Source organism: Mustela erminea, chromosome 10 (assembly GCF_009829155.1).
Source record: "Mustela erminea isolate mMusErm1 chromosome 10, mMusErm1.Pri, whole genome shotgun sequence".
NCBI lineage: Eukaryota > Metazoa > Chordata > Mammalia > Carnivora > Mustelidae > Mustela > Mustela erminea.
Genome location: NC_045623.1, coordinates 100,601,754 through 100,615,156, shown reverse-complemented (window position 1 = coordinate 100,615,156; position 13,403 = coordinate 100,601,754). Strand labels below are relative to the sequence as shown.

The window sequence follows — 13,403 nt, the reverse complement described above, 5'->3', positions numbered from 1 at the left end:
CCATGTACTTCTCTAATTTCTTCATTTATTTCCTGGTTGAGCCATTCATCGTTTAGCAGAACGTTGCTTAACCTCCAAGTAACTGTGGTCTTTCCAGATTTTTTTTCTTGTGGCTGACTTCCAGCTTCATCATAGTATTGTGGTCAGAAAAGGTGCATGGTATGACTTCAGTCTTTTTGTGTTTACTGAGGCCTCTTTGGGGCCTAATATCTGATCTATTTTGGAGAATGTTTCAGGAACACCTGAAAAGTTGTGTATCTGATGTTTAAGGATGGGTTATTCTGAATATATCTGTTAGACCTGTCTAGTCCAGTGTGTCATTCAAAGCCAGTGTTTCCTTGCTGATTTCCTTTTAGATGATCTGTCCATTGCTGTAAGCAGGGTGTTAATGTCCCCTACTATTACTGTATTATTTTTTTTAAAGATTTTATTTATTTATTTATTTGACAGAGAGAGATCACAAGTAGGCAGAGAGGCAGGCAGAGAGAGAGAAGAGGAAGCAGGCTCCCCGCTGAGTAGAGAGCCCAATGCGGGACTCGATCCCAGGACCCTGAGATCATGACCTGAGCTGAAGGCAGAGGCTTAACCCACTGAGCCACCCAGGTGCCCTACTGTATTATTTTTGATTAATTCCTTTATGTTTGTTACTAGCTGTCTTATGTATTCGGGTGCTTCCACGGTGGGGGAAGAGGATCCAGGCATGAATCTGAAGGCACACCCTTGTTGGCCTCCCAGCCTGTGGAGCTCCCTTCCAGGTCCCAATTCCAGCCAGCTGACAAACAGGACGTCTCTGAGGTCTCTGGAGAGACTGTGGGGGAACTGTGGTTACCTAGTTGTTCTTCCAGACCTGAAACTAACCCTGGTTAGGGGCCTGGGCTCGGAACATGCTGGGGCTGGAATCCCCTTGCCCCTCCAACCCTCGTCCACCAGGTATAAAATAACAAAATCAGTGGGAGTCCCTTGCAAATAGCTGTTGAATGAGTATAATATGAATAGAATTCTATTGCATATGCTGTTCTGTACTTGATTTTATTTTCATCCAATGATGTAATCGTCTGCGATTTAACATGGCCCAGCAGACTTCTTACTTTTTATTAGATAGATGCTCCTTCCCCTTCCTCTCAATCTCAGAAAGTCAAGACCAAGCTCTAGAGGGTCTCTTGCACTAAGCAAAGAAGGTCATTTGCACCAAGCTCTGGAGAGTCTCTTGCACTAAGCAAATCCTGCTGATTTCACCTCCAGGGCATGCGCAAAGCCATCCCGGCAGCTGCTCAAGTGCAAGCCAGGATCCCCCATCCAGAGCTCAGAGCTTCCTGGCTGGTGTCTCTGTTTCTCTGTTTACTCCACCGTGGAACATAGTCCAGCAGCGGTGAGGGGAGGCCACCAGGAAAACATGCATCAGGTCATCTCACACCCCTACTTACAAACTTCCAGTGATCCCCTAGCCAGCCTCTGCCCTCGAGGTTATGTTCTACCTTCCTAGCCTCTCCCTGTGCTTCCCAGTAGTTCAAGGTGAGACCATTGCGCCTTGCAGGGGACCCTCGACCGCAGCTAACTCTGACCCCACAGTGCTCCCTGGTGGCCGGAGAGACAGGACCGAGGGACCGTCTCGACAGAGAGACCAGGGAGGAGGTAGGTGAGCAAGGACCTGGCACTTAAGGTTTGGAAAAGATTTTGGAAGAACAAAGGCTTAGAAGACCCAGAGTGTTAGTGGGAGATAGGAGTGTCTAACAGTCTTGGCTGGGATGGTGCCTACTCACTGGGTTTTGGAAATGGGGCTGGAACAGGAGAGCAGGTGGCATCAGGATGGGTGGAAAGCTCACCTCTGGGGCCTCTCATCAGGCCAGTGCCCACGTCTGTGCAGGAGAGAGCACTGGGCTGTGTCCGGGTCAGCTCTCAAGGAACTTCCTGGAAATGTGGGCTCTGAGTCACCTCGCTCCCTCCAGAATGGCTCTCCCACCGGCCGAGACCCGGCACGAGGTCTCTGTGGAAAAGCCAGCTATATGCGACATGGACCTTGGCTTTCCACTTGGAAGATCAGGGGGCAGCCTTTACTTTTCAAGGTCCCTGTGACTTTTGCTGACTTGATTATCTGGTGGTGCCTCTTCCAAGCACAGGCCATTGTAAGGAGAAAAAAAACAAACAAACTGCACAGGTGACCAGTCCAGGTGTCTGGCCCTGTGGGTCTGGGGTGTGGGGGGACCAGGGCATGGAACCCAGCTCCTCGGGTCCCACCACCACGAGGCTCTAGAGAGACCTACCCTGCCCCCCAGGCCCCACGTCATCTGCCTGCTTGCCTCGCACTCTGTATTTCCCCCACACCCCATTTAGACAAGGCACTGTAAGGCACTGTGTGTTCCTGACCTCACGATTCATACGACAATTATTCTGAGAAATTATGCCCAAAACAAGACAGAAAAGAGAAGTAAAAGGGATAGCATTTTACAATGGAAGAGATGAAAGCAAGTATTTGCACTTAGGAGCCATTTAGCTGTCTGAACTAAGCCAAGTGAGAAGCGGCAGCGAGAGGGTGACCTGGTGTGGGGACGGACCCCTCCCTGTCAGGTCGCACTGACTGTGCTTGGAGGGCGTGGACAGGACTAACCAACAATACAAGGAGAAAAGAATCATCACGAAACTCCATCACGAAACCACTGCTTTCCTTTTGGGTAAATTTTGTCCCTAGATCAGCCGTTCACAAAGTTTGAGTCTCAAGACCCTTTTAGATCCTTAAAATATATCAAAGATCCCAAAGAGCTTTGGTTTAGGGGGATTATGTCTATTAATATGAACCGTATTAATCAAAATGGAGAAATGCTAAGAGCGTGTTTATTGACGCCATTTTACATACACGGTGCCCAACCTGTGGCATGAACTATAAATGCCACATTTTTATCGAAAGCAGTCATGTCTTCCAAAACTCAGAAAAAAAAATTTACAGTGAAGCATGGCATTTTAAAAAAATGGCAGCTGTATTGGGATATAATCTACACACCACACAATTCACCCATTTAAAGGATAGAAGTCCATTGCTATGGTGTCCGCATGTGTCTACCTCTGAGTCTCTCTGCAGCGGCTTGATAGGTCTGTGCTCAGACCAGTGTGCTCCCCTACAGCTTTACTCTCCACACATCCTTCCTGGTGAGCGTGAAAGCATTAATCAGACCATGGAAATCTTTCCACGGAGCCTCTCTTTGTTCCCAGTCCCACGTGGTCTGCCGATGCCCCCGCCGGGACTCAGCGTCTTTGTTTCTCTTTTCCAGTTGGCCACCACCTTGACAACATCTGCAGTCTGCCTAGTGACTCAGCATGATCCCTTCTACCGACAAACATTCTTTGCTTGACCAACCCTTAGCCAGGCTCCAGAACCTTCTCCTCGGCCCATCTGTGCACTTCCTTGTAAAATCCAGTCTTAGCAAGACTCCTGCTACGTTGGTTCAGCAAGAATCCCCCACCCCACCTGATACCTGATCACCCCCCACCCCGGGGCTGCCTCCAGCAGGAATCCTGTTAGGTCCCCACGTCCCATGACCTGCCTCCCCCACTCCTTGGCTGTTAATCTCCCTTTGTCCCTGTTGTATTAGGAGTAGAGTCCTGTTCGGTCTTACTGCAACAGTCCTGAATAAAATCTGCCTTCCCTCTAACCCTTGTCCGTCTCTGGTTTTCTTGGACACAATTCCCACAGCTCGTTCTGTGAGAGAAAGTGCAGGAACAGTGCTTTCCCATAACCCAAGTGAGACACCGCCCCCTCCTTTGTAGTTTTCTATCTCAGCCTCTGTGTTCTTTTCAGAGAACCAGTTACAACCTGCCAATTTACAACCGTGGTCTTGTGACAGCCTGTGAGTAGGACACTGTCCGTCTCACTGGGCACTGTGTCACCATGGGAGAAGTCACCCAGGGACAAGTGTTTGTTGAGTGATTCAAGGAGAATTAGAAAGAGAATTAGCCAGAAGGAGGCTGGGGTCTGCAGTCCCCAGGTGAGGAAGATGGAGGGTACCAGTGACTCTCTGTGGGAAGCTGTGTCCATTGGAGGGGACCCTGTGTGGGTACATAGACCTGCCTAGAAGCAATCATGCCTCCAGGATGCAGTGGGTCCCAGGGCAGAGACAAGCAAAAAGTCCCCATCTTCCTGGACAGCCAGTGCCACTGAGGAATCCAACAGAAAGACCTCGGAGAATAGGAGACCAATGGGCAAAAGCCGTCATTTGGAGATGATGTCAAACATTGAACTTGAGACCATGAGGGCTGGCTGGCACTCCTCTCCCTCCTCCCAGGACCTTGGCTGAGCCTGGCCTGACGCCTGGAAGGAAGAATCCCAGGAGAGCAAGGGAGGCAGGAAACCTGCTCGGGGGAAGGAAAGGAACCATAGGGACCTTTCTCCTTGCCAAGTGCCTTGAGGCTGGGGCTGGGGATATCATACCCTCTTGGGGTCTAGGGTACCTTGAAGGCTACCACAGTGATCCTCCAGGCGCGTCCTCTGGGGAAGACGGACACAGGATGGGAGAGGACCCAGGGCCCGCCCCTGTACCCCCGAGTAGGTGGAGAGAAAGAGGTTTCCCACAGCTCAGATCCCCTGCGGTGGGTCCTGGCCTCACCCCCACCCCTCTGGGATCCCCACAGAGCTCCCTTCCCGGCCCAAGAACAAACTCCTCTTGGACTCCCTGGTCCATCCCCAACTCATGATCCATGATCTGCGGGGTCCTGTGAGTTTCCACCCCAAAGGACACAGAAACCAGGTTTGGTCGGAGAAAGCACGCTGACACTGGTAGGAATGCTTCCCTCCCGCTCTTCTAAGGACTCGCTGATGGGCGCCCTTTCTCTTAATAGAGTCAATGCGCAGGGAGGAAAAGCGTGGTGCGGTGTTTGGATAAAACACATGTAAACGCAGACCTGCTCCCTCCATTTTCCTGAAGAGTGACCTTGGACCAGTCAAGGGTGCCCCTCTCTCCCGGGCCACTGTTGGTCTCCAGCTCACATTCCCATCTCCCAGAGATGCGTAACTGTGGAAAGTATGGGAACAAAGGGATGAAGATGTCCAGGAGAAGGGGCGTGGCAAGAAACTTCACATGAACCGAACTCTTGGGGGATATTTCATGACATTGGAAGCAGGAAAGAAGCGGGGGGGGGGGCGCTGAGCCAAAGTCAGGAGTGTAACAATCACCAAAGCTTGGAGAAGATGTTTGCTCCCTGTCCCCAGTGAAGCCGTGAGGAGGGAATCACTGGTCACACTACTCTTGATACATTTTTTTTACAAGGAAATAAAGCTCTCTAATGCTCAATGTTTTAAATGACATTGTACTAAATAAATATTAATTTTACTGTTTTTTTTTCATTTTTTTTACATTTACATTTTTTACATTTACAACCACAATAGGAGAGTTCTTAAAAATTTTTGAAGGTCAAGGGATAATCATAATTTTCCCCATTGCTTATTAGGATCGCTTTGTACTTTGAGCACGCACTCATTTTTACCATCTTGTGCTGCTGCGACTGGGGTGCACCTGCATTTAATTTACTGTTCAGCTGATGAGTGTTTTGTCTGCCTCGATGGAAAGTAAAGTCTGCACATAGGAGATAACGTTGAGAGCTGGACCGGGTCGTGTTTGTTGGCTGTTTCCCTGTCACCCAGAATAGCAGTTGGCGTGCCCTTGACATCCAGGAAAAACTTTTTTTTTTCATTGAGGAACAATTGACCAATACGATTGTATATACTTAGAATGCACAATGTAGGGGCGCCTGGGTGGCTTAGTGGGTTAAAGCCTCTGCCTTCAGCTCAGGTCATGATCCCAGAGTCCTGGGATCAAGCCCTGCATCCGGCTCTCTGCTCTGCAGGGAACCTGCTTCCCTTCCTCTCTCTGCCTGCCACTCTGCCTACTTGTGATCTCTGTCTGTCAAATAAATAAAATCTTTTTTAAAAAATGCACAATGTGATGATTGATACAGGAAATATGTGCAGCGATGACCAAGATCTAGTCATGAACACATCCGTTCCCTCACCCAGTTAACTCTGCATGTGTAAGAAATGCTGAAGACCTACTCCCAGCAGGGCACCTGGGGGGCTCAGTTGGTTAAGTGTCTGCCTTCAACTCAGGTCATGATCCCAGGGTCCTGGGATTGAGGCTCACATCGGGCTCCCTGCTCAGCGGGGAGCCTGCTTCTCCCTCTCTCTCTGCCTGCCGCTCCCCCCCCCCCCTTGTGCCCTCTCTGTCTCCATCAAATAAATAAATAAAATCTAAAAGAAAAAAGAAGACCTACTCCCAGGAACTTTCAAATATACAACCCTGTCTTCGTAACTGGGATCGCCATGCTGCACATTAGCTCCTCAAAGAGATGTGAGCACCCCAGACTCACGGCAGCTTTAATCGCAAGAGCCAAGATTTGGAAACAACCTAATGTCCTCTGATGGATGAATGGATAAAGGAAAAAAAAAAAAAAAAGGAGGAGGGGGAGATATGTCCACAATGGAATATCATGCAGTCATCACCAAGAAGGAAGTCCTGCCGTTTGGGACAGTATGGATGAACCTGGAGGGCATTATACTCCGTGAACTATAGCCAGACAGAAAAAGACAGATACTATATGGTATCACATATATGGGCAATCAAAAAAAAAAAAGCCAATTTTGCAGAAACAGAGAATAGAATGGTGGTTGCCAAGAGTTGGGAGGAAGGGGAAATGGATGATGTAGCTCAAAGGGTACACATTTTCAGTTAGAAGAAGGAGTAGATATTTTTAACGAATCAAGGAGAGTGGAGTGAGGGGGTGGTATAGGATATTGGGTCCTGGAGGGGGGCATCCCGTCTGCCCAGACTTTGCAGCGCGTGTATCCACAGAACCCCCTGCCCCCAGGGTCCTGCCGTTCTCAGCCCGAGACACTGGAGGATCATCCCCACTCCGGGGTCGTCTAGTGCCTCCCAACCACTGAAGCTCCCTGGGCTCCAGCTTGGTTCTCTCTCACCCCAGGCAGCTGGGCCTTGGTTTTACTAGCCTCTACCATGGCCTTCCTTCGGCTTGCAGAAAATGTGAGGTCACTTGGCTGACACGGACATGGTGCCAGACCCCATGGTGTCTCATTTTCTCCTGGAAAGCCAAACTGTCCAAGTCCCAAGAGACCATAATGAGCAGGGAGACCCAACAGTCCATTTTGGGCCAGATGTCAAGGCCAGGCTCCCCCACAACCAACCCCTCAGCTTTGCATCCAGAATAAACGCTTGCCTTTCTCTCTCTCTGACTCTCCCCTGGCCTGATTCTGTGCCGTTGGAGCACGGGCTGCCTTAGGAACCTCACTAGTGGATACAAACAAAGCCAGGCCTTTGGGAACTCTCAGCCCCCAAAACCAGGCCTGTAGTCTTGCAGTGGTCTCAACCCTGAAGGGACACAGTTCTCTGAGACCAGAGGACATGTTCTCCTGCTCAGCAGACCCTGCCCTCCTCTCTCTCATTCTGGGCTCTGGACCAGCTCCTCCAACCTTTTCCTTCTCTTGTTTCTCTTCCTTCCCTCAGTTCCTCTGGCCCGGCCCCACCAGGAGGGAGCCCGCGGACATCCTCCCCACCCCGTGCTTCTACAAGCTCGCCCCTCGGGCTTGGCTGTCTGCACGTAGGGTGATTTGCCATCAAATCTTAATGGTGAGGAAGAAAGAGAACAGCCCCTGGTTTAGGGTAACTTTATTTTATTTTATTTTATTTTGTTTATTTGACAGACAGATCACAAGCAGGCAGAGAGGCAGGTAGAAAGAGAGGAGGAAGCAGACTCTCCGCTGAGCAGAGAGCCTGATGCAGGGCTTGATCCCAGGACCCTGAGATCATGACCTGAGCTGAAGGCAGAGGCTTTAACCCACTGAGCCACCCAGGCGCCCCTGGTTTAGGGTCACTTATTAGTGGAACTGAGAGGGCACGTAGGGTCAAAGAGATTTGGGCTTCCAAAAAGGCACAGGAGGCAAGACGCTTCAGGGTAAGAACAGATCTTCTTTGGGAGAGAAAGAACATTTACTGGATCACAGGAGAACTTAGTCAGCTGGAGGGCTGGGCCACGAGAACCACAGAGGGAACAGCCGCTGCATTGGGCCTAGGTCCCAGAGCCTTCCGTCAGCCTGGCACCTCTAGGAAGATCAGAACAGTCAGCGTCCTCCTGTGTAAACCCAAAGGGGCCACTTTCCGGCGTTTTCTGGGCACTCCTTCCATCTGCGCTGCTTCGGATCTGTGCCCTGTGCTGGTCACATGTTCCAAGATAGCCCGGTAGGACTTGAGAATTTCCTGATTTCTGCTGATGCCATTGGAAGGGCCCCCATTCTCCACATTTTAAAAGCATATCTTATTTATTTATTTGAGAGAGAGAGAGAGAGAGAGAGAATGGACAGTAGCGACGGGGAGAGGGAGAGAGAGAAACAAACTCCCCGAGGAGCCGAAGTCCAGATTGGAGCTCAATCCCTGGACCTGGAGATCGTGACCTGAGCTGAAAGCGGCCGCTTCACTGACTGAGCCACCCAGGCGTCCTTGGTCCCATCCTAAAAACATCCCATAGGATATATTTTTTAAGGATTTTGTTTATTTATTTGACAGAGAGAGACACAGCAAGGGAGGGAACACAAGCAGGGGGTGCGGGGGAGGGGGAAGCAGGCTTCCCGCAGAGCAGGGTGCCCCACTCGGGGCTCGATCCCAGGACCCTGGATCACAACCCGAACCAAAGGCAGGTGCCCAACAACTGAGCCACCCAGGCACCCCTCCCCCATGATATTTTTGAAGAGCAAAGCCTTTGTTCTGACCTTGAACTCTTTCTTCCCTGGAACCCCTTCCCAAAATAGCAATGCTGATATAGAACGTGCAAATGTACATTTCAGTATTTTCCATCGCGGCTCCCAAATCCTATGTAATACTGTTCTGTGGCTTTTACAATTTCTCATTCAAGGGAGGGGGCGCCTGGGTGGCTTAGCCCGTGAAGCATGTGCCTTCGGCTCAGGTCATGATCTCAGGGTCCTGGGGATCACGTCCTGAGTCAGTCTCTCCGCTCCGTGGGGAGTCTTCTTGCCTCTCACCCTCTGCCTGCCCCCTAAAATAAGTAAATATTTTAAATAAATAAAATAAAAATGGTCAAGTGAAAGCGAATACCACACGCTTTAGCGGTGTTTTCTTCACCTTGCCCAGCCGGGTTAACGGTGGGAACTGAGGCTGCCTTAGGGCCTCGCGGCACTCCCATGCCTGCTGTTTTAGGGCCTTGAGTGATGGTCAAAAAATTCACCCCCCCCAAAAAAAAAGGTGGGAGTCAGCTGTCGGGCGTCTCAGTACCCACTTCCTAGTGACACTGGAATCAGGCAAAGTGGTGGGCGGAGCCGAGCGGACTGGCGGCTGCACGTGCCTCCCCTCGGTGCTCGGGGAGGGGCCGAGCCATGGCTTGATGCCCACGGAGCCCAGAGTGGACCTGGGGTAAGCTGGGGCTCTCCTACTAGGGCCAGAGAAGTGACTCTGGCCCCAAGCTGGCTGCTCTGGAGGATGGGGGAGAAGACGGGCGTTCTCAGGCGTGGCCTGAGAAGGATGCCTCAAGCCCTTGCCACAGCCGAGGGGTTCCTTCCGGATGGGATTCAGGATGAGCGCCCAGCCCCCGCCCAGACTCCTGGAACCGGCGGGAAAGCGCCTGCTGAAGGACAAGGCCTTGGCCATCGTCGCTCTGGAGTACCGTCCCTCAGCTCATGGAGGCTGCTGCTCGTGCTGGCCTTGGCTGGGAGCTGCAACAGGACCCTGAATGTGCCGGGGTGTGCCTGGCCCTCGGCCCGCCTCCCTCTGAGGGCCCTGATGCAGACGCCTCAGCAGGGCACCTGCCCAGCCGTGCTCAGTGGGCTTGATGTCTTCCTTGCCCAGAAAGATCCCCCCCCCAGGTGAGGCTCAGCCACATAGTCCAGTAGGGTCCTGGGTATCCTGGAAAAGGCATCTGGGGGTACAGAAAGTAGATGATCAAGGGGTGAGTGAGAGGCTTCCGATGATGCCAGCGAAGGCGCTCAGAGGCCTTGGCCATCGCTGAGCTCGCGGTGGGAGACGGCTTCTGGGGGTGTGTGGCTGCTTCTGATGCAGAAGCCCCTGAGAGAACACGGCCCCCCGCCTCCTCCTCAGGATACCTCCAGGTTCCAGAAGTAGAGCCAAGGGACGATGTCAAGGGAAAAGGAGGTAGAGAAAAGTGAGGCAGGGAGGGAAGAGGGTGGGGGGGCAGCTGATGCTTCTCACAGGTGGGGAGTCCAACGATCGCCTACATTGAGACTCTGGTGTCATTCCACACGGATTTTAAAGCATCTCCGCCAAGCTCCCCTTTTCCCCACGGCAGATGGAAACTGTAGGGGCTGGATTTACAGAATACTGACCGGACTTCTGGAGTGTGTGGTCTGGAGCCAGGGCCCATGGGTGCCCACCGATGGGACCAGTGACAGAGGATGGATAAGGACAAGGCAGCCCTTGGTTCCATCGGTGGTGTTCAGAGACCTCTGCCTCGGGGACAGGACCCAGGATGAATGTCTCACCTACGTCTTTAGGTAGGGTGGTACAGAGAAGTTCCCTCCACCTGTGCTGGAAGATGCTAAAGACTTTTACAGTGTCCATCCAAAAGATTGAGAAGGTCCTGAACATGGGGCAGGTGGACAGCATCCTGAAGTTGGACGAGAACTGCACTTGGAGGCTGTCCGTCCCGGGGATGTTTACACCTTACCTGGGCCGGACGAGTAACGTGCAGAGACTCCGGCCCTCCCATGTCCACGTGACCCCCTCCAAGGAGGAGAAGCAGCAAGTCACCCGATTCATTTCTCCGTTCCCCTGGCCGTGCTGTTTACAGAAGTTCTCTATGGAATGTCCCTCCTTCCTCGAGGGCCGCCTGGACCAGATGCTCAGGTGAGAGGCGTCCCTCCACTCCCCGGATGGTGTCACAGTGAATGGGAGACTGGGATGTCAGGCGCACTGTCTCATGAGTTGCTCTCTCCCGAGTGTGCTGTCACACAACCACCCACGTCAAGGTTGGCTATGGAAAGAGACACCTTGCCAGGAGGCGACACACGGGGGGGTCAGATAGAGTGAGGCTGGGTTTGTGAATTCTTCCTTAGGAAGAGATGTCCAAGTTAAAATGACTCAGGGAAATAAGAAAGGGGAGAAGGAATCCACAGCAGATCTGAGCTTCTCCAAAGAGAAGCTCTGCCCTCAGCAGCTCCGTGAACATGCACGAGTCTGTCTCGATCCCCTGTCTGTAAAAAGTTTTGTGCTCCAGGTCCGGGAATGCATATGGGGGGTGCATGATTCTGGAGGTAAGGGAGTGGGAGCAGAAAGAATCATGAACAATGGTAGAAAGTGTGCTGAGGTTACGGGGCTCTAAGTGGGCCCCTGCACACTGGCACTCCCCGCTGGTGCTGGGGGATCTTGACCAGATTTGTTCTCTGTCTCCCACTAGCCTTTGTCACCCACCAGAGATGCAGGTGCCGAAGGCCTGAGCAATGGCCCAAAGGAAGCCTGGACTGACAGCATTTCTTGTCTTATGTCCCAATATTAAGATTCAGTGATGCCTACCCTTGATCGAGACTCTGTGTCAGACTGATCCTATTCTAGAGCATTCTGTTAACCTTCATTCATTTCCAAAAGTTGGAGTATGTTGTACTCTGCCTGACGGGTAAAGAAAAGGAGCTTTAAAGATTTTGTGAACCTGACCCAGTCCCACAAGGACAGGTGGAAGGCCCCAGTCTAAAATGAGTCTGGGATCCTGGGATAGACCTTCATCAAATGGTCATTGCCATATTGGACTTGGGCAAGTCATTTGCCTCCCCTTTAAGGCCACCCACACCCCCACTCCCTCAGGCCTAACTGCTTGGTTTCCCCCAAGTGCCTGAAGACCCCTTTGGATCTTCATAATGAAGATCTCTCCATAACGAACCGTCAGCTCACAGAATCGGACTTGGCCCGCCTCTCCCAGTGCCCGAACATCAGCCAGTGGAAGGACCTGGATCTCAGTGACATCAGCCTGATCTGTTTTAGCCTTGAGCCCCTCTAGGTTCTGCTAGAGAAGGTGGCAGCCCCCCTCCAGGACCTGGACTTAGATCTGTGTGGACTCACAAAAGCCCACCTTGAGGCCATCCTGCCCACCCTGAGCCGCTGTCACCAGCTCTGGACCTTCAGTGTCTGTGGGAACCTCCTCTCCATGGCCATCATGGGGAGGCTGTGGGGTCACACCGCCCGGCTGTGCCATCTGCACCTGGAGCTGTCTCTCTTGTCCCTCTGGACAGTGATAGCCCTCAGGGAGCTCTCCATTTGGGGAGATCTGCCCAGGTTTGGGCTGAGCTGACAGAGACCCTGAGGGACGTAGGATTGGCCCAGGACCATCTGGCTTAGCACCAGCCCCGTCCTCGCTATGGCGGCAAGATGCTCTATGATTCAGAGCCCATTATATGCCCCTGTTATATGCCTGCCTAGTTGGGTGCATCTCTCAACAACTGTCTTCTGGGCATCTGGAGACTGAAATCTAGGACATGGGAACATCACGCAAAAGGGGAACACAGACCCACAGTTTCAGATGTCTGTTCAGTGTGAACGGGAGAGGGGAGGTGACCCAGAGGGAAGGCAGGATCACAGATAGAAGCCTTGACTCAGGGACTTGCTGGGGCCTTCAGGGACATGTGTCCTATAGTCAGAAATACGAATCTGAATTTCTGCAGGGGGATTTGAGCTTGAGACTCACATGTGCGAGTTATCTCTGTGTGGACCCTTGTAAAGAAAGGGTAGGAAATAAAGAAACCCAGTGTAAGCTCTCTGGTGCTCGTCCTGATCTGTTAACTGGTTTTTTCAAGTTACGCTCCGGGAAGCCCCAGTTACTGATGGAGAAGAGCCCTACTGAGCTGTCCATGAACAGAAACTGCTGTGGTAGGATTAGGCCCCAGGAACTCACTGTATATTTGTGATTTCCTCCAGTTCTTTAATCTCTCTGGGGCATCTCTTAACTCCTTGTTTCAGGGGCTATTTGGTGGTTTAATACAACAATTGGGACACACTAAGTGGCCGATGAGCCATTGGAATGTAGGGCTCTTGGGATGCTCACTGGTGACCCAATGCCATGACCCTGGACATGAACCCTCCCCACATTCTCCAGGTGGACCCCAGGACCTCAGTTCCCAGCCTTTGTATTGAGAAAGGACCTCACTGCACAAGGCAGGCCAAACCTGGAAGGAGTTGTTCACCCTACAGATTAGTTGGAGCCTCTGGACCTCACCAGACCATGTCTATCATGGGTGGGTAGTCCTTGAATTCAACAGTAGAGACATGCAAGTTCCTTTCAGCAAAAGTATTAAAATCCTACAGGCATGGAAACTTAGTATTTCTACACCATGTTAAAAAAAAAAATATTCCGGGGCTAGGTCATGTCAATAAGAGACTGACTTTATTCTCCTAACA

At 51.7% G+C, this 13,403-nt stretch overlaps 1 pseudogene; it reads left to right on the top strand.

Moving 5' to 3' along the window:
- The first annotated feature begins 9,579 nt into the window (after positions 1 to 9,579).
- LOC116568242 lies at positions 9,580 to 12,300 on the top strand (annotated as a pseudogene).
- Positions 12,301 to 13,403: the final 1,103 nt, after the last annotated feature.